We start from the raw sequence: 22,211 nt of genomic DNA, 5'->3' as shown, positions 1-22,211 counted from the left end.
CTGACTTTAGGCTGATTAAGAATGTGAATAGCAAATCCAGAAAGCACTGTCTAAGGTGACCTGTCAGAAACACCTGTCACTGTAAATTACTTAGTCTGCATTGATTCAAAATGTATTATTTTATACTATGGCTTATCACTTGCTGTTGTGGTCTACATTCGTTACTTTACAACGCCACAATTCACAATGCTATTTGCACATGTACGTTCAGTTTCAAAGCACAAGTTAAAGCAGTTAGAAAGATAAAATCCTATTCCTGATTCCAAGAATCACCAATAATGGGATTTAGCCCTCACTCCTGGAAGTTTCACCAGCACGACAGAGTTTCCATGTATGCAAATGTCCTACCCGTGTCAAGTTTGTGGCCATTCGGTGATGGGTTCTCCGGTAAAACGTGGCTAACACACCACATGTGGATGTTGTGTTTTCACCAACAACGTGCCTCTAGTTTCCTATGTCTAATACAATTGTCAAGGGCAAGAGTATATTCTTTTGTGTTTTCTGGAAGTGGTGGAGTGTAGGCGAATGAGCTGAACGATAAATACAAACATATATATTTCTCTGTGGAAAAAAGTTTTTGCTATTTCATCACTGCCCCTCATTAAGAATGGTATACTTTGTACTGTTCTATACACATGAATCGTTCCACATATGAGTATTTCAGGCTGAGAAATTGTAAAAGTTGCAGATTACCAGTCACATTTCTGGAAATAATTCTGACATTTAAAAAAAAATGAAAATGTACTACTAACGGAGGCTTAAGTATATACATTTTTGTTTCTTTTATACTTTACACCACTAAAATTCATAAAAATGCGTAAATTAGGCACCACATTGACCACATTCCATATGTAAGAAACTGTGTTATTATTTGAGGGGGGTGTAAACCCTTATCGAGCAACAACCACAAAAGTCACGGAATTACCTTGTGCTTAACCCTCTGGTAGATTGGCACAAAAGCAGTCAGGCTTAACTTAGAGGCACTGTGTAAAGTATTAATGCAGCGCACAAACAGTGATAAAGTGAAAACATAACGTAAGAAAAACCGCACACCAATTTGGAAAAAATAAAGAACATTTTAATAAAGAAAATGATACCATAATGAGAAAAGTCCAAATTTGAAAGTGCTATAGCTCCTAAAAGCACAAATCTCCACTACTAGACCGGGGGATAGTCAGGTTGACCACGATGGGGCATGGGCCAGATGCATGGACCAGTTTAGTCCTGCTCAAAACGTTACCTTCTCAAAATCCAGCATGGAGTGTGCAGTTTGTGATGGAGGCGACCGCTGCGGATGGTCATTGCTGTTGAGCGAAGAGGAGGCCTGACGTCGCGGGTGGTGATCACTGTAGCTCAATTATCCAGTATGGTGTCGCAGACGGTCATTTCTGGAGCTTTGCGTGGGTGGTCACTACGAGCAGTTGTTGCTGTAATGCGAAGCGCAGCTCTATCATTGCTTGTTGCCATCGGTGGTCGTTGTAGTGTAAATAAATAGGTTAAGTGGAGCTTTGCTTTGGCAGTTGTCACAGGTAGAAGAGTCTCAGCGTGAACGGTCCTGTTTGTCCTTGTGAAGAGCTCAAAACATCAGAATTTCTCCTTTCTTCTTAGAGGAGTGCACTCTGATGCCAGCCAAGGGTCACTGGCCTGGGGAGGCATCTCTTGGGAATCAGGGTCTTGATTTAGCAGAGAAAAACATGGCTAAGGCAGGTTCAGTTGCATGTCCAGACAGGTCCAGTTGCAGCAGGACATCTGGGCATGTTGCAGGGAGGCCTCTGAAGCTTGTTGTGACCCATTAGCTCAGTCCAGGAGGTCAGCCAACAGACCCTTGGAGTCACTCAGGTTCAATCTTCCTTCTCAGAGAGCAGGGTAAACCTCAAGCAGCAAGGCAGTCCTCTGATAGCAGCAGGGCAGGCCTTTGGGAAACAAGGCACGGCTCAAGCAGTAGGGTCATCCTCGGGCGAACAAGGCAGTCCTTCTACATTGTTCACAGATCAAAGAGTATACTGAAGGTGTGTTCTGTGGATCTATTATTTATACTTGGTTCCAGCCATTGAAGTGGGGGGGGGTCAGGGGGGGGGGGGGGGGGGGTGTGGTCCCTATGCCAATCACACATCCACTTGTGGAAAGTTCCTCCCTTTGCCTGCTAAGGCTCCAAGATGTTGTGTGTGACAAATGGCTGATGTCCCTTTGTGTGTGCTGGAAGTAAGTCCTTTGAAGTGTAAGTGGGGCCGGGAGCAGCATCATCCCCAACCATCCTGGCAGAATGTCCCATCCTGCATACAGCCAGTCTCCTTTGTCTCAGCATAACCATTCACAGTCATGTGACCCAGGACACTGCAGCAGGCACCAAATGGTTAGGGCAAGAAAACACCATCTTTCTAAAAGTGCCATTTTCAGAACTGTGACTTACAAACTGACTTTACTGTTAACAAGGATGTTAATTTGCAATTAATTTGAGTCTAAACATGACTTTCCTACCTGCTCCCAATCAAACGTTAGCCCTTCTTAAATGTAGCATGGTAACCCCATGTTATCCAATGGGAGGAATATGCCTTACAGTAATAGAGACACAGGGGTTTTTCACTGGCAGGAGATGTAAAACTTAAAAACACATGTTCTGCTTTATGCACTCTGCCCTAAGGGCCTTTATGGTCTACTTTTGGGGTGACCTATACGTGTTAAAAAGGAAGGATTAGCACTAGCAGACGGTATATTTCACCAGGTCGAATTGGCCATGTTAAAACTGTACTACAGGCTGCAATGGCAGGCCTGAGATGTTTTAAAGAGCAACTTAAGTGGGTAGCAAAATAAGTGCTGCATTTCATTTTCAGGCCTGGGTACATGTAGTATCATATACTCATAAGTAAATTAAAGATGAACATTAGGTGTAAGCCCATTGTACCATTTTTTACAGAGAGAGCACAAGCACTTAAACACTGATTAGCCGTGGTAAAGTGCACAAAGTCCTAATGCCAACTAAAAAGAAATTCAGAAACAGGAGTGTTAGGAATGGGGTCTCTAGTTGGCAGAGATATGCATCCTGGCCAAGTAGGGACCACCACTCTAGTCAGCCTAAGTGTTGTACACACTAAGGGGCCTATTACGATTGCGGATTTCCCGCATTCTCTGGGCCGGCGGAAGCCACCGCCGGCCCGGAGGATGCGGGAAAACCGCCGCGGAGGCTTGAAAGACCCACCGCCAAATTAGGATGGCTGGTGGGTCTTGCAATCTGTCCTCCGCTTTTCCGCCGCGGTCGCCTTCCGACCGCAGCGGAAAAGCATTAACATGGCTGGCGGTGTCTATCAGACACCGTCAGCCATATTAGGATGGAGTAGAAAGTATGCTTTTACACGGCGGCTTTTCCGCTGTGGAAAAGCATATGGATCTTCCCTTCGGGGCCTGTTGCGGGCCCCCTGGGTGAAGGGGGGGTGGGGGTGCACATGGGGGATACCTATGGTACCCCCCTGCATTTGCGTGAACAAAGCGGCAGGCACCGCGCGGTGCCTGCTGCTTTGTGCACGCAAATGCAGTGCATGCATTTTTAACATTGCGGTGGGTGCAGCTTGAAGCTGCACCCGCCGCAATGTTAAAGATAGAGGATGTGACCGCCACCCAGGCGGTCACATCCTAATCTGCAGGGAGGGACCGCCGCTGCCCCTGCGGACGGTCCCTCCTACTCTATGGTGGCGGACGGACTCAGGTCCGTCCGCCATCATAATCGGCCCCTAAATGTTTACCTGTGCTCACACTCTGGTAGCTTGGCACTGAGCAATCAGGCTAAACTATAGAGGTAAAGTGTAAAGTGTGTTCTCTCTCTCTCTCTCTCTCTCTCTCTCTCCCTCTCTCTCCATGCTAGTATATGGAAATAGCCAATATTTACAAAAGTAAAACAAGACCAAAATGACAAACATCCAACATACACAAGTCAAGATATGAATTGTTCAAGATTAAATCAAGATACAGGCCTTAGAAATCAATAGCTCCAACTGGGACTATCTGGTCGCGCTTGACCAGCTCAAATCCAAAAGTTCAGTCTGACCACGATGGAGCATGGGACGGATACAGGAGTCATGCAGACACGCTGACAGTACATTCGATGTGTCGGAAATCGTAGACGATGCGTTGTGCAGAGGAGGCAAGGCATCATGGATACAGGTGATGCATTGATTCGTTGAGGCAGTGCAAAGTCATTGAGGCTTTGGTGCTCAGGGACAATGAGATGCGCAAAGGAGGTGAGGCATCGGTTGCTGGTGCGAGGCCCCGGTTCCTGAAGGCTGCCCGCTTTGAGAATGTGTTGATGTAAGGAGCGATGTGCGTCAGTTCCATGACATTGATGTCTAATTACTGGACTTAAGGTGATGCGTCGGTTGGAAGCCATTCAGGGCAGGGACTGTGTCTGAGTCAGGACTGTGCACCACATACGTCAGTGATGTGGTGTCCGAAACTCGTGCAGCAGTGGTTTTATTCAGAGGCGCTGGAGCAAAGTTGAGGCTGCATTCTAAGTCAAGGTCGATGCGTTGCGTGTTTGGCTTTGGTGCAGGCATTAGTGATGCGTTTATTTCACAGGGATGAGCCAGTTACTAAATGAGTCAATTTCTTGAATGCAGCACCAATACCCACTTCCAACGACCCAGGTCTGTATTGGGCACCTTTTGGCAGAGCAGGACTCATAGCAGAGGAGCCCAGTTGCTGGTACCAAGATGCAGGTGAAGCCTTTGTTGTTCCTGAGAGTTCAGCAACAGGAGGCAAGCCCAAACAATCCCTTGGAGAGCATTTAGATGCAGGATGTAGAGAGTAAAGTCCAGTCTTCTTACTTCCAGGCAAGAAACAGCAGGCCAACACAGCAAAACAAGCAGCAAAGTGGCAGTCCATACTGGCAGCACAATAGCTCTTCTTCCAGGCAGAATGTCATCAGTCCAGAAATGTTCTGAGTATATGGTGCCAGTGGTCCAGTATATATACCCATTTTAGCCTTTAAAGTAAGGAGATTTCAAAGAAATGTCTTTGTAGTGCACAATATCCTTCCCATCTTGGCTGTGGTTCCAGACACAGTAGAGGGAGGTATGCAGCTCTTTGTGTGAGGACAGGCACAGCCCTATTCAGGAGCAAGTGTCAACTTCTCCCTCCACTCTTCTCCAGAAGACCCATCAGCCTGGTGATGGGCCATCAGGACACACCTCGGCTCCCTTTGGGTGCCTAGAGGGAATACACAAAGCCAAGCTGTCTCCCTGACCCAGACCTGTATTCTATGAACATGCTGGTTAAAATAAGAAATTGACAACTTTCTAAAATTGCCATTTTCAGACCTGTAATTTAAAAACCAATTTAACTAAAAGATGTATTTTTAAATTGTGAGTCCGGAGACACCAAACTCCAATTTTCTATCTGCTCCCAGTTGAAAGATACACTTGTACAATGTTACAAGGCATTCCCAATTCTAACCTATGGTCGAAATAGACCTTGCAGTAGAGAAAAAACGATTTTAGCAGTTTTTCACTATTAGGACATGTAAAACTTAAGGGTACATGTTTTAACTTTTAACTACTTTAGGGGTCCCGTACATGTAATAAAAGGGAAGGTTTAGGCCTGGCAAGTAGGTACATTTGCCAGGTCGACATGGCAGTTTAAAACTGCACACTCTGCCTCTGCAGTGGCTGGTCTAAGACAGGTTTGAAAGGTTACTCATGTCGGTGGTACAATCAGTGATGCAGGCCCACTAGTAACATTTGATTTACAGCCCCTGGGCACATATAAAGAACACTACTGTGAACTTATCAGTAAATCAAATATGCCCATCATGGAGAAACCAAATTCCATTACACTTTAGACACAGACTAACAAGAAGGGATGAAGGCAAAAGATTTGGGGAAAGGACACACAAAGGATACCATGTCTAACATCATCCTTCTGTAGCGTAACATAAAACCATTGAAGAAACAGAAATCCACAAGATATTTCATTTAAGCTTACATTTCCTCCTGGAATCCCAGTGCATCCTGAATGGTTCTGGCATCCTGATTGGCTTTTGAATACTTCATGATCTTGTTGGAACCTTAACAGGAGATTTAGGCAATACACGTGTCCCCTAAGCCCCAACAGCCAAATATATCAAGGTTTTGTGCCACTGCACTGTCTTAAAAAGTGAATGTAACTGGTGCAAAGTCTTCATTTTGGAATTTACTTTCCAGTGCAAATCTTGATTAGCACTGGCAAGACAGCAGCAAATTGGCTTGCAAACGTTGAACTTTACTGCCAGACATCTATTGGAAATCTTGGTATGAAATCAAATTGTCAAGCGTCACAAATCATACATAATCTCACAATAGCATGCTTTAATACTTGCAAATCATTCATTTCTGTATTCATTCAAATCTACATGTGATCCACATCAAAAAAGCATTGGTTGGACAGTGGCTCTTAAATTTTTTAATTTCACGGGACCTACACATACTACTAGATATATACATATATATGTTCTACCTTATTTGGTATATAGGTTATTATTTGCAATTTAATGGGCTGGTTTGTGGCCCGCTATTGCAGTGGATGCCACCAATTCACCAGAAACTCCGCACTCAGTTAGCTGGAAATACTTTAAGGAGGCGCTTACCCCAACAATGCATGCCTGGTTGTCTGGCATGTCATGGTGACCCACTCAACATGCGTTTTTTCTATTTTTTTGACTGGGTCCCTTTACAGGGTATTGCCAACATGGCCCACAATGCCTTATATTCCGGACCCAGACAATAACAAGCATTGGCAAAGCCACTCGGTCTGGTGTTGGCTGTGTACCTTTTGTCATGCCAGTTTTTTTTAATAAAACTTTGTTGTGGTAGCTGCTGGGCTCTAGTCAGTATTATAAAAAAATGAAGCAAATATATTTTGAGTCTCAAAATGCACACATTCACACACTAGTCATGGCCATTGAAGAGCAGAATACCATAACTCACAGGAAATGAGCCAATGGCTAAATTGGACTGACCACTTGCCCCATGTTGCAAGCTATAGCCAGCAGAAAAAAAGATGAATGCCACAACAACATACCAATGGATGTAGATGGCTGGCTGAAAGCCATTATAAGTAAATATATCATGTGTAAAATCATAAGGCTGTGCTAACAGCAGACCTAAAAACGGATAAAAAAAAACTGCCGAAGTGCTGTAAAAAGACAAGCGGTATAAGATGGTGGAGGAAAGAGACACTAGGTGGAATCAAATCTATGCTGCCTTTGTATTCAGCAACCCAAGCAGTTGAATGCGAGGGTGGCAATTTTCTAAGAAAAGCTTTGGAGGCTCTACACTTATTTTTCACAAGGACAGAGCCGAATTCAAGCCTAGGCTACAATGAGGCTTCTTCCTTTAGCCTTTTCTTCCTTACCTTCTATTTTCCTGCTCATTCTTGCATATGTGCAATAGCTTGGTATTCTCTATTTTCGTTAATCTGTTCCTCACTAGCTACTCAATACTACAGTATTCAGCATTGCTTCCAATAAATCATTTGCAGTCTAATGCTCTACCACAGAGTTAAAAACCCACATTAAAGCCCTGGCAGATACACCAGTATCCTTGTCGGATGCAGGGAATGACTGAGTGTGGAGAGACAGACATCTGAAGGAGCAAACATGAGTGACACTCGCAAGCAGAGAAAGGTCCCTTGGCAGTAAATAAAGTTCACTAGTCTCTAAATTTTAAACTGTACAGAAATGAAACATGCATTGGGCATTCTCATCCCATTTTAGAACACATGCAATGAAAGTTAAAACACTGAGGGGCAGATTTATCATTTTTCTATGCTGTCTCTTCATTGTACTACGTAAGGCGGAGAGGATAGGAATGCGTCAATATTTATCAAGATATAGTCCATTCCCTTCCTCCCTTTGTGCTGGTGCACTCAGTGCAGCCTAGCACCACGGCAGGCACCCTTGCATCAGTACCTCATTTGATCATGTGGTTTCGGGTGCTCTGCACCGGCGCTTTAATATCGGCACCAGCACTTATAAAAACTGTCACATGGTGGCGCTGTTTGTAAAATGTAGAGATGAGCAAAGCAGCAATTGTTTCTTTATGCAGTTTGCATTAAAACAACTAATACCAGCCAATCAACTATTTTTTATAGCTTTGGGGCCAGGAATAGGATGACTTGTCACACTTGTAGCAGTATGCTGGTTAGTAGTTGTGTAGGTACTGTCATTGGCAACTACGGCAGTGGCAATGGGTGGCGCAAGTTGCAGGAGCCTGGATTTTTTTTTTTTTACAAATTAGGCACTGCCTTGCATCATAGTGCGAGGGTGCCTGCGTTACAGGCAGGATTGTTTTTGTGCAGGAACGGAGACTTTTCTACACAAGAACAATCCTGAGAGTCAATTCCCTCTTTCTAAGTGTGCAGCACACTTCGAAAGAGGAAACAAAGAGGAAAAATAAAAATAATTCTGCTTGTTGAACCTCTGGTGCAAAGGTGTACAATTCTGGTGCCTTTGCGGGTCTACCAGTGTTGGTAAATTTGGGAATGCATCAGAGTGTATGGGTGGATGTGTCAGAACACCCACGCTCGCTCTGCCCATGTAATGCCTGACCATGCAGCGTAACGCAAGTCAGCATTTGGCATTACTACAGATTTACTAAGCCACAGGGTGGCCTTGCAAGGCGTGGTAATTCTTTATTCTAAGTTTGCGTCACCTACATTGCATTGACTTGAGCAGGGGCGACGCAAAACAATGATAAATCCACCCCTTACAATTAGCTAGGAAAAATAATCAGAGAAGCCAGTATGTTTACCTTTTCACATTAATGAATCCGTGTTCAAAAACCATGGTTTGTGTGAAAATAATTAGAAATAAAGCGGGAAGATGCTTAAAGAAAAAAATCTGGCACCAGATTAGAACCAATGGCCTCTTAATAGACAAGCAAATGGCCTACCACTGGGCTACATCTCCTCACAGACACTCCAGAAACTTTCATGTATGAACTGCACCCCTACTTCAGAGTAGAATGTATTCTAGTTGTTTTATAGAGTTTGCGAAGGTTGAAACAACTCGTAGTTTGGTAATAGGTCTATAGTCATTGTGACAGAGGAAAATTACTATTCTACAACTGCTAGATCTTTAAACTTCAATACTTTAGCAAGTGCTCTTAAACCCACATTTTACAGAGCAGGAGCAAGTCCTGAAAATAAAATGTGCATGTTAATGGGAGGCGGGACATTCTTGCCAGAAACTTCGGGAATGATGCCAGCAGAATTTAAAGATTCTCTACAATTATAAGAGTACGCTTCTACAGTGGACCTTGTGAGCTGTAGTCAAAAGCTCTATCTCGCAGCTAGCCCCATCACATGTTCGGGGTTTCAATGATGTACAGATAAATACCATGGGCCTTATTTATGAAAAGTGACGCATCGCTGCGTGAAAACAGCGATGCGTCACTTTTCACTGCGCTCTCCCTGCGACATGATTGATGCGTCATATTTATAATATGACGCATCATGTCGCAAGGAGTTACAGATACGTCAGTATTTCTGACGTATCTGTAAGCGCAAAAGTCACGCATTGCTGGGGTGTGTCACAAAAGTGACGCAACTCCAGCAATGCGTCCTTTCACATGGGGAAAACCCCATGTGAAAGGGCTTGCGTCAGTCTTACGCCTGCTGTGAGGCAGGCGCAAGATTTTGACGCAACAGCGTCCTAAAAGTGACGCAGTGAAATCTATGAGATTTCACTGCGTCACTATTACGAGGCTTTTTGCGTGTGAACGCCCCCTTTGCATACATTATACCTGACGCAGGTATAATGTAGCGCAGGGGTTTACAAAGTGACGCATCTGCTTAGATGCGTCACTTTGTAAATAGTGCGCATCAGGAGGCAAGTTTTACGCCGCCGATGCGTCACAAAAAGTGACGCATCGGAAGCGCAAAACTCATGCATGGCCTCATAAATGAGGCCCCATACGGGCAGTTTAACATGTGCGTTTGTTAAAAGTGACAGAAACCAAAGTATACTCATAATAATAAAATAATACAGTACATGGTACATTGGTAGCAGGGTAAATTAGACAAGGATTGATGGAGTGGCATCCCCCCACAATTTCAACATGGGCAACACTAGGCCTGGGCTGAGTGCAAACATTCGAGAGTATTTTTAAAGTGACAGTAACTGGTGTGTGTGTCGTGTGAACAGTAATTATAGAGACGACTGTTAATGTAATGTAAATAAAACTTGTAGAGCGCCGCTAATGCCCTAGAGCGTCTTGGCGCTACAGAAAACTGACAAGTGAGGCAGAGGTGGAGTTACTGCTAAAGACAAGAACTAAGACGCTTTTATCTAGCTCGTGTAAATACCTAGGTTTTTAGGCCCTTTCTGAAACTAAGCAACAAAGGTGCTGTTTTCAGGGCAAATGGCATTTGATTCGAGAGCATTGCTGTTGTCCTAAAGAAACTTCTACCTCCCCATGTAGCCTTCTTAGGTGGGGGACCTTCACCAGACCTGATCGTAGAGGCATATACCATTTCAATTTGTTCTTAAACTGGTATGGCCCCAGTCCATGCAAAGATTTAAAAGCCAAGCAGAGGGCCTTGAATTTGCATCTTTGTCTGACTGGCAGCCAATGCAGATTGCTTCTCTAGCTGATTGGTTTTTTGGAATTTTAAAAATGAGGCGAGCTGCATAAGTCTGTAAAATCTGAAGTCTGTTAACAAGATCCGCTGCAAGAGTGAGATAAAGACTGTTACAATGGTCAATTTGTGTAAGGACCATTGCTAAGGTCACTGCTTTTAAAAGTTAAGCCGGTATATATTTTTTGATCTTATTAATCAACCTTATGGAGCAGAAGGATGTAGATGTAATTTTGCTAATTTGTTCTTTGAATTTAAATTCCCTGTCTATTATAATACCTAGGTTCTTTACCATGGTTGAGGGTGTGGGCAGTGTGTCCAGCTCTGGCGGCCACCAGTCCGGCGTCCAGAGGGAGGGTTTATTGCCAAAGATGATGACCTCGGTCTTTGAGGCATTCAGCTACAAGGAATTTCTCCCCATCCATTCGCTCACCTTTCTCATGCAAGCTCTGAAAGCCCCTCCGGGCTATTTTCCCTGTTTGTCAGATACACCACAATTTGGGTGTCATCTGCCTAAGAAACTATGGTAAAACAGGCATTTATTTTTTAATAATCGACGCTAGTGGCGAGACGTAAAGATTAAAAAGTGTAGGGCTCACTCAGTGCCCATCCTTGTGGGACTCCACACGGTAGGGAAAACTGCCTGGAGACAAATGCCCCCATGGCCACATTTTGCTGTCGATTTGTTAGGAATTATTTTAAGAAATGTATTGCTGTTCCTAATATCCCTAAATCTTGGATCCGGTCAACCAGAATCTCTTGGTTGACTGTATCAAATGCCGCCAAGAGGTCAAGCAGTACCAGCGCCACTGTCCCTTCCCCATTCAGAACGTATTTCTTCTGTAGCTATGATTAAAGCAGATTCAGTGCTATAATTTTTCCTGAAACCATGTTGTGATTCATCTAGCAGTGAGTTCACTTCTATGTATTCTGAGATTTGTTTATTCATAATTTTCTCTGTCAGTTTAGCAGCAAATGGGAGTCTTGAGATAGGGCGATAGTTACACAGCTCAGCACTGTCCAAGTTGTCTTTTTTCAAAAGTGGGAGAATTGAGGTCCTTTTTCATTGGACAGGGAAAGTCCCACTGGTGAACAAATTGTTAAGAATTTGCCCCAGGTTTTTTGCCACTTCGTCAGGTATCAGGTGCATTATATTTGGCGGGCAGAGTCTGGAGAGCCTGATTTAATTGACAGAATTAGGTCTCTGAGTTGATCCTCCGAGGGGGTCTTAAATATGGAGAAACTGTTTTTAGTCCGGGGTACTGAAGGAAACTACTTTCTGAGTGGAGCTGCTCCTTGTGAAAGGGTGGAATGGCATAACTCACAGTGAAGTTAGCCAATGGCTGAAGTTGGCTGACCCCTTGCCCTATACTGTTTGCTTTAGTGAGCGGGAGAAAATTGTGAATGATACAACAGATCAATGAATGAAGAGACCAGCTAGAAGCCCCCGTGAGTAAGTATATTACATATAGCATTTTAGAAAAATCAAAAGGTCTTGACATATGCCAGACCTAAAAATGAATGCCAGAAACCTCCCTAGAGGGGCCTTGTGACATTCAAATGGAGGTGGGCCCTGTGGCGGATTCATTGCCCCATTTCTAAAGGTTTCCAACCGGAGAAACTGCTGAGACTTTGCTGTCAGAACCCAAGTGATTCAACCCAATTACAAATGACACTGAGGGGCCAAGGCATAGGGGGACCACAAGCATGACAGAGCTTGAAAAACTCTAGTTAATGATGAATATAATGATGAATGATCATGCAGATTGGTATTGTTTTAAAGTGCACTGAAGTTCCCAAAGATTCCTTCATATTATATGTAAAACTAAACTATGCATATTAAGTTTAATTTGAAACTAACACATAAGGGGGGGAGAGACTTTCAACTTGGGCTGCACAATGTAAGTGTTCACTGTAGTGTTGTTGGCAGTGGGGCGTACCACTGCAGCACACGCCCCCTCCCACTGTTGTCTAGTTTGCCCCTCCAACGTGAGGGGCTTGGTTTAGTCCTACGTGAGCGTTGGGACGCAAAGAAAGTAATAAAAGCCCGGGGCTCCGGGGCGTGGGTTAAGTTACGTGCTGACCACTCTGAAGCACACGTGTGTCCTGCCTGCCTTATTTCTAGGCCCTGTAACCAGGACACTACACTGGCGACGAGGGTGGTCCAGTGTCCACCCTGTCGCGTGCCCTATCACGCCACCTCCACGCGTGTGCGCTCCTGCTGCCAGCGCCGTGCTGCCTGCACGTGACGCGCTACCCGGCACCCCTGAGCCGCCGACGGCTCGCTGTGGCCCGCTTTGATGGCGTTTTCACCCTGCCTGCCCCCCTGGCTGCCGCTACGCTCACCGGTGCCCTGGACGCCGTTTGCCTGCCGACTGAGCCTTCCGGTGTCCTCCTCAACGGAGCGGTCTGGAGCGCCGCCATCAGGTACCACCAGGAGCCCTCCTGCTGCTCCCCACCGCTTTTGGCCCCCAGGCTGCGTCGCACTCCTCTGCACAGGCCCCGTGCAGCTCCACGGCTCTCCCGCGCATGCGCGTTGAGCGCCGGCTCCTGCTTCTGGCGCGCTACGCGACCTCCCTGCCATCTCTCACGCATTTCGCGTGTAAACGGACCCTGCGAAACCTCACACATCTCGCGGAACGAGGCCTACGAGCCCTCCGCGGTGCCTGGATCCACCACTGGTGTCTGCAGCAGCCTGCACAGCCGTCTGGTGCCCGACCTGTCTCCCCCTCCGCTTTGCTTCAGCCGTCATGGCCAACGTGCCGCCTCTAGAGCCTTTCGCCATCACAGGGACACCCCCCTCACAAGCTGCCCGGTGGAGGAAGTGGGTAGAGCGTCTCGAAAACTACTTCATCGCAGCGGATATTGCGGTGGCGCGACATCGCACCATGCTCTTACACCTCAGGGGGAGAAGCAATCCACGACATCTCCAAAGACATCACGGAAGGAGACCCGCCCCACACCTATGCCACCCTACGGGATGCCATCACAAGATATTTTGAACCGTTTGCCAGTGCGGACTACGAACGTTTCCTACTCCGCCAAGCCCGCCAACTCCCCGAAGAGTCGGTAGATGTATTCTACGCTCGACTCAAGAAGTTAGCCAGCACGTGCACCCTCCCGGATGTGGAAGATGAAATCCGCGCCCAGTTCATACAAGGGTGCGCCTCCCTGAAGTTACGGGAGAGGGTGCTAGAAACGGACGCCATGTCTATGCGCGACATCCTAGCCCTGGGGCGGTCCAAGGAACTTTCCAAGGCCCGTGCCGCCCACATGGAGCCTCACCCAGCTGTCACGATCAAAACGGAACCCGTTTGCGCCATCAGGTCGAAAACTCCAGATACCCGGACGAGAACACCCCGGAAAGGGCAGCCGAGACCGGCACAAGCCGCCCACGACCAAGCATGCATGTGGTGCGGAGGCGCCACTCCCCACAAAGGCGCATGCCCCGCCCAAGGCAAGATCTGCAGCGCCTGCGGCAAAGCCAACCACTACGCGAGTGTTTGCCTATCGTCGCAAAGGAAGAAACAGAGTGGCCCACCTAGAAGAGTGCGACAGATGGCTCCGCTACCGAACGCATCCGCCAGCAGCGACATGGATGACGATGAAGAAGACGCCGCATCCGTCCACGTGGTGCGCATGCTCAACACCTTAGCAGCCACGCCATGTACAGAACCAATGTGCACCGTCCAGGTGCATGGCCAATCTGTCACAGCCCTCATCGACACAGGCGCAACAATAAACCTCATGGCCGCCAGCGTATACCAGGATCTGGAAAACGCTCCTACACTTCACCCCACCAGAGTGCAAGTCTTCGCCTATGGGACTCGTCGCCCGCTGCGCCTGTGCGGTGTGTTCCGTACTACGGTGTCCCAAGGCTCGACGCAACTGCAGGCAAAAATCTACGTATCCCAAGAGGGGTCAGGATTCCTCCTTGGCTGCAAGACAGCGCGAGAGCTCGGGCTGATTCACTTTGCCCTAACAGTACAAGCCCACAGTTTGGATCACCTGGTATCAGAACACTCCTCGCTGTTCGAAGGCATCGGATGTCTAAGAGGGCCTCCTGTCCGACTCCACATCGACCAATCAGTAGCCCCAGTAGCCCTCCGACACAGACGCATCGCGTTTCACCTCGGACCGAAGGTCGAAGCCGAGTTGCGAATGCTCGAACAGGCTGGTATCATCGAACGAGTGACCGGGCCCACACCATGGGTGTCCCCCATTGTGGTCGCCAAGAAGCCAAAGCAACCCGAGGCAGTAAGAATCTGTGTAGACATGCGCCTCCCCAATCTAGCCATCAAAAGAGAACGTCACCTGACGCCGACCATCGACGACATCATCGGGGAGCTCGCAGGATCCAAGTGGTTCTCCAAGATGGACCTAAGGTCAGGATACCATCAAGTCCCTCTCCACCCAGACTCACGCTCCATCACGACCTTTTCCACCCACGTAGGCCTCTGGAGATACACTAGGCTTAACTTTGGCATATCAAGTGCAGCCAAAGTCTTCCAAAACATCATCCATAATGTACTGCAAGGCCTCAATGGAGTACTCAATGTGAGCGATGATATTCTGGTCCACGCCCCGACCTTGGAGGAACACATCCGACGCCTCCAGGCGGTATTCACCCGGTTGCAAGAGAGAGGACTGACCCTTCACAAGGACAAATGTGAATTCCTACGCAAAGATATCAGTTTCTTTGGATACAAGTTCTCCGATCAAGGAGTAGGCCCAGATCCAGAGAAGGTCAAGGACATCCACGACGCGCCAGCCCCCACGTCGGTGACAGCCGTCCGCAGCTTCCTGGGCATGGTAACATACTGCGGGCGCTTCATCAAGGATCTGTCGGACTTGACAGGCCCCCTTCGGGACCTCACAAAATCAACTGCTGCCTGGATATGGGGCCCGGAACAACAGGAGTCGTTTGCCAAGACCAAAGCGGCTCTATCTGCGGACACAACTTTGGCCTACTTCAACCCGCAACACGAATCACAACTAGTGGTTGATGCCAGCCCAACGGGCCTCGGAGCGGTTCTGTCTCAACGGCAAGCGTGCGGAGAGTGGGCCCCAATAGCCTACGCCAGCCGCACCCTGACACCGACTGAGCAAAGATACTCGCAGATCGAGAGGGAAGCCATCGCCATCTTGTGGGGATGCCGCCATTTCCACATCTACCTCTACGGACACCCTTTCTCAGTGGTCACCGATCATAAGCCCCTCATTCCACTCTTCCAAGGTTCATCCTCTCGCCCACCACCAAGAATCGAAAAGTGGGTGTTGCAGTTGCAAGAGTTCCAGTTTACGGTGGAATATCGACCCGGCACCCGAAATCCGGCGGACTATCTATCGAGGCACGCCCGTCCGGTCACCGATGCAGAAGCAGCCGAAGCAGCGGCCACGGAAGAATACGTCCGGCTCATCATTGAAAGGTCAAGACCACGGCCAATGTCCCTGGAAGAAGTGGCGAGGGCCACCAAGGACGACGACTGCCTCCAGATTGCGATCCAAGCCGTAGAATCCGGCGATTGGAAGGCGCTCCAAAGCCCAGCGTCATTTCGCACCCCAGATGCCCAGACTATCCTGAGAGCCCTATACCAAGTCAGACACAAACTGTCCATTTCAGCCGAAGGATGTCTCCTGAGGGGCCCTCGCCTTGTGCTGCCCAACAGCCTTGCCCAACAAGCCGCCTTGCTGGCGCACGGATCACACCAAGGGATTGTGAAATCCAAAAACAGACTCCGAAGCAAACTGTGGTTCCCGGGGCTCGACAAAACCGTCGAAGAAGTAGTCCAAAGATGCCCAGTGTGTCTAGCGATGAGTCTACCTAATCCCCCAGCTCCCATAATCACCGAAGAAGGCCCTACTTCCCCATGGGTGCGAGCAAGCGCAGACTTCGGCAGCCTCCCCGGGGGCAAGTACATGCTCGTTGTGGTAGATGATTTCTCTCGCTATCCTGAAGTGGAAATCGTGGCATCTACGGCGGCGTCTGAAGTGATCCCAAAGTTTGAAAAAATCATTGCCACCCATGGGCTCATGAAAGAAATCCGCACAGACAATGGACCCCCATTCAATGGCAGCGAGTTCACAGAATACCTGCAGAGCTACGGCATCAAACACAAACGGATAACACCAAGATGGCCCCAAGCCAATGGAGAGGTCGAGAGAATAATGAGAACTCTAAACAAAACAATCCAAATTGCGATAGCCGACGGCCACAGTCTGGAGCTAGCCCTATACCAGTTTCTCCGAGAATATCGCCTGACTCCCCATTGCACCACTGGAGTCTCTCCAAGTCGACTCTCCTTCAACCGAGCAATTCTGGACACCATCCCGCACCATCCCACATGGGCGCTAGCGCCAGCTCCCAGGAACCAGTCCATGGAACAGCGCACCAAGAACAACCAAGACGCGTCCCAGAGACGGAGAGCGGCGGGAAGCCTCATTCAAGTCGGGGATACAGTCCTGGTTAGAGACCGCCACCCTGGCGGGAAATTCCGTCTACCATTTGAGCTTGATCCCTGGAGAGTGACTGAGATGAAAGGGACAATGGTCACCGCCATCAGAAATGGAGAGGTCGTGACAAGAAATATTTCTTTCTTTAAAAAAGTGCCCGAAGGGGGTGATGATCAAGGACTGGACGACTGGCGCCCAGCCCCTCAAAGCAGACCGTCAGAACCAACTGGAACGGAAACTCCGATGAGCCAATCCAGCAACGCCACCCCAAGTGATCGAGAGCCTAGTGGACCAGTAGAAGATCCCAGCACCAGCGAAAACCGAGACTCTGAAGAACCATCCCAGATCGTTACAGAGGGGCGAAGCCAAGCAAAGTACAGTCTACGTCCGTGCCCCAGACCATCCCAGAGGTATCGGGACTTCGTGGCACAGTGCTGGCGTTGAGCAGACAGTGATGGTGACCCCGCCGAGAATAAAGTAAGACTGTTCTGTTTTTGTATTTTGCAAGTTGTGGGTCCCACTGTAACTCCAAAGACTCTGCCGGCGACATGTCCTACAGAGACTGTACATGAAAGTACTTTGTTTGTTGCAGCACACCCAGTGACTGTTAAGCAATTTGTGTGCTGTTTTGTTGCTCCAGTTTTGTTTTATTCCCAGGTAAAGGAGGAATGTAGTGTTGTTGGCAGTGGGGCGTACCACTGCAGCACACGCCCCCTCCCACTGTTGTCTAGTTTGCCCCTCCAGCGTGAGGGGCTTGGTTTAGTCCTACGTGAGCGTTGGGACGCAAAGAAAGTAATAAAAGCCCGGGGCTCCGGGGCGTGGGTTAAGTTACGTGCTGACCACTCTGAAGCACACGTGTGTCCTGCCTGCCTTATTTCTAGGCCCTGTAACCAGGACACTACATTCACTAACACATTTTTGATTTATTTCGATTGCGCTGGTCAGGTGTAATGTGGCACTAATATCTGCACTGCTCGAGAAGTGCAAAAACTACATTTTGCAACTGTTGGTCAAAATGTCAATGTAATGCACCTAATCCGACACCTGGGATCTATTAGGTAATTAAACAAATGTTTGAATGGTTTTCCTGCTTGAGCCACTGCCTTTTTCTTCCATCCTCTAGATGTCACCCTAACCCCGGAAATTTCTTTCTGCTCTTCGACACACCTGCGACATCACACAATCTATTTGATGAGCTATGAAGTCAAATGTGGCTGCACCCTTCTTTGCAAAAACAATCACGCATAAATCATCATGTTCCTTCTTCTAAAGCTGAATGTTCAGCAACACTTCAATAATTTCTATTACTAATAGAGATAAATATTCCGCAATGTAGATGAGCATACTTATGGTGCGCTACATTGAGCGAGCATCGAAATAATGAGTTGCCAATTGCTTAATCGAAACAGAAAATGTAAAATAATAATAATATAATTCTCAGGCCATTTATCCACCGTGGTGTGAGTCACTTCCGGCGTCCTATATGAATGCGAAGGAGCCGTGATGATACAGTGAGTAATCGACCCGGGCCGGTGAAAGACTGCTTCCCTTAATTGATACAAGTGCATACATGGCAGACTGACAATTCCTAATAACCTACCGCTAAACAACGTCCACAATGTTCTTCAGACTGTTTACCTTCAAGCACACGAATGGAGTCAATGACGTGGAGGCTGCAATATCCTAAAACTCTTCTGAGCTCGTGATGCTCTAAAATAATTGCTTTACTGTTGGCACTGCGCCTGGCAAGATATATTTCAATCTTATTTTACACACAGTTGTGATAAATGACCATAGTGACAACCATGTAAAACACTTTACCACATGATAAGACCCATGGAATTGCTGAACCCTTTTTGACTAGTAAAAGCCTCCCTTTTAAATATTAGTGTGTCAGTTCAATGTAAGCCTCCTTGCCCACTGCGTAGGGAGAATAGTATTAACAAGTGGGATATGTAGGATGTTAATGGTACCAGCACCCACTTAAGGGCCTGGACCTGTGGAGGAACGCAAGAGGACTGGACCTGCTGTCTGTGACCTGAGAGGAGCCTCGAAGAATTGTTTCCCTTTCTCCTCTGTGCAGGATAAAAAAAGTGGACTCAGAGGGTCAGTAGACTGCCCTCCAGTGCAGCTAAAGGGTTGCAATAAGCTACATAATGTCTTTTCCTGAAGTTTCCACTTGACGAGTGCCAAACAGACCTGGACTGGACCCTACTGTTGGCCTGTACTTGACACTTTGTGAGTCACTAATTGCCTCCCCTGAGGTCCTGGGGTGCTTTAGATGTGAACTCCTGTGGTGGATTGGGACGTAAATGACTAAAGGCCCAATTTATATGTTGGCGGAGAGGGAACTCCGTTGCAACAGCGACAGAGTTTCCTCCCACCAACATATTGATCTGGCCAAATGATTTAAATCTGGGCAGACCATAGTTTGATGACCGAGGAAATTACTCTATCTCCACCATGGTCAAACTCCTCAGATGCCCCAACGGAATAAGTGCAGTCGGGGTATGACAGCATATCCAGCCACCTAATTTAGATCGGTGGACATACAGCTGTTTTTCAATGCCCTCACTGCAAGGAAAAATCTGTTGGTAAGGGGCACTGAAAAGTGCTCAATGCACTCTCCCCATGGGAAAGAACTCCCATGGCAAGGGGAGCATTGTTGTTTTTATTTTCAAAAATAAAATCCAGCTTTGGGATTTTCTTTTTGAAAATAAAAAAATCATTTGTAGTTCGATGTACGGTCTGTCAAACTTACATTACATAGAGAGGAACCACCGAGACGGCAGCTCCTGTCAATGCTCGAAATGTCCGCTGGGCCAGGGGACATTTTAAAATTTGGTAGGTGGCACCTCCGTCTGGGAGACGGACTGATTTATTCCATTGCCCAGACGGAGGACGGATCGTCTGCAAAATATTAAATCAGCCCTAAGTCAGAAAGTAAAATGTTTGCCCAGGACAACCCTAGTTGGTGTATCCAACCCGCGCTCCATTGCAGTCAGCCTCAAATTCTGCCTACGTTCTGGTCTACCGCGACCATTGATTAACATTGGCGCTTTGTGCTGTATAGCGCAATTTCTACCTAAAACTTTATGAATGAATATCTCTGGTTTTCCTTTTGGATTTTTGTCATTTTGGTATAACTTGTTTATTAAATGTTACTATACTTTTAAGTCTTTTTTAGGCATTTTGACTTTATTACTGTTTTGGTCCTGCATAAATAAAGTGCACGTTACCCTAAGTTAAGCTTGTCTGTTCGGTGCCATAGCTAAACGCGGGTGAGCTCTGGTTAATTTAGTGACTTTGAGGCTTCCAAGAGCTTTCCAGATACCTGTATATGAAAAATAAATACAGTTGTGTGACTTAGACCAGTAATAGTATGTTCTGTGAAATATAATTTGTTGTATTTTTTTTCCTGTTTTTCTTTTGTTTTTTTCTTCTTCATACTGTGTCTGTACGTCTCGATAGACTCAGGAATCTCATTTGGTAACATTTAGAGGTGGAATGTAACTTTACTTTATTGCGCTAATTTATCCTTAACATTGCTAGTTTATTAAAACAGGCATTGATTGATTGTTATATTCTAATACAAATGTGTTTATTTGAAAGAGGTTGGAGCCCAGGCCGGGGAAGGCGAAGTCGGACCCGATGGGGGCCCGGGACAAACGCCACCTGGAGGCAGGAAGCCCTCCCCTTTTCAGTCCACAAAAAGGGGTGACAAGATTGGTTGCCCCAGGGTAAGCTACAGCACCCCCAATCTGGGGGCAAGCTAGTAAGCAGCGAGGGGGGATAAAAAGGGGCACAAGGCCCAATACTCACATACTCCCCCCTTGTGGAAGGCAGAAGATAAATCCTGACGACGGCGTACGTGGACATCGGACTGTGGATCTCTGGACCTTGGCGGGCTGCTGGAGATGGCGAATCCGAAGGATTGAGAGCGAGCCGGTTTGCATCAGGATCACCAGTCGCCAGGAGGAAGAAGACTGGCCTCCCCACTCCCCTCTGCGGTATTGCCAGGATACAGCCGGGAGGTGAACTGGTGGCTTGGCCCGCGGTGAACAGAGGGAGTGGCGCGGAAGCAGTAGGAACTGGCGTGAGGCCTGTTTCGAGCGTGTTTCACCCCCACCAAGGTGAAGGATGAAGGCATAGCGCAGAGGCAGCTGGATCCGGTGAGTCTTAAGGCCAGTTTCCAGCTTGAGCAAGGGACGCTGTACGCTCGGTGCAGCCAGGCTTCATCGACTGAGCTCAGAGGCCAGTGGCTGCACCCAGAAGGGAACAGGAGCTGTGCTGGGCAGGGCTGCGAGGACAGCACACTTAAATGGGCAGGAGCCCTGAGGCCAAACTCTACGGGACCGCAAGGAGAAAGAGAGGACCACGCCTTTACGCCGATGCAAGGGTGAAGGCGAGCGGTCGAGTGGGTGCTCCCTTGACTGTCCGGTGCACGTTTCTGCCAAAGGGGCCAAGGACTGCTATCCCGGCCAGGCAGGAGAGTGAAGGGGCATGTGCAACAACTCCCAAATCCCTACTGAGTGGAGGATAAGAGCCTGATTACCTGATCACCCGATCTCTACTGCCAGTATATATTGGGGCAAGCAGCGTGCTCTGGAGGATTTGAGACTGTAGGAGCTATTGACTTTTGGCATTACGGTGGGAGGATCTCCCCCCCCCCTTTTCCAGATTGGGGTGTGTTCAACACTTTAAAAGACAAAAAACAGACAAGGATTTCTGCACCTTTTCCCCAGCCCATTAGTAAAGCAAAAGGAATAAAGGGCACAGAAGGATGGCTAACAGGCGTGGGGCAACCGGGAGGGAGACACGGCTCCCAGCACGCGTCAGAGAGGCACAGGGGCATCTAGAGCTCCCCAAAAGGGCCAAAAAAGGCAAAGAGGAGACAAAGGGCCGGATTTGGATGATGATCAACAGGCGAAGTTAGATAAAGCCAGGGTGTTGGTTGGTCTAAAAGGGAAACCTGGATTGATGGACCAGCACATCAGTGAGGGAGCCCACGGGATGGGGAAGAAGCAACGGCAGGCATCCCCTCCGGCACCACCCCCCAAAAAACTGGGCAGCAGGGGGCATGTAGCCAGAATGTCAGCCCCGTGAAGATCACCAAAGCAGGGGAAAAAACTCCTGTTGCTAAGAAAGCAGAGCGC

General features: G+C 47.7%; 1 protein-coding gene across 1 annotated transcript in view; it reads right to left on the bottom strand.

The window, feature by feature from the left end:
- MYRIP (myosin VIIA and Rab interacting protein) overlaps positions 1–22,211 on the bottom strand; it is a 1,796,584-nt gene that overhangs the window by 652,083 nt on the left and 1,122,290 nt on the right. The gene's annotated exons all lie outside the window — the stretch shown is intronic.

This window comes from Lissotriton helveticus, chromosome 10 (assembly GCF_964261635.1).
Source record: "Lissotriton helveticus chromosome 10, aLisHel1.1, whole genome shotgun sequence".
NCBI classification, from domain to species: domain Eukaryota; kingdom Metazoa; phylum Chordata; class Amphibia; order Caudata; family Salamandridae; genus Lissotriton; species Lissotriton helveticus.
This window is presented reverse-complemented; position numbering and strand designations above follow the sequence as displayed.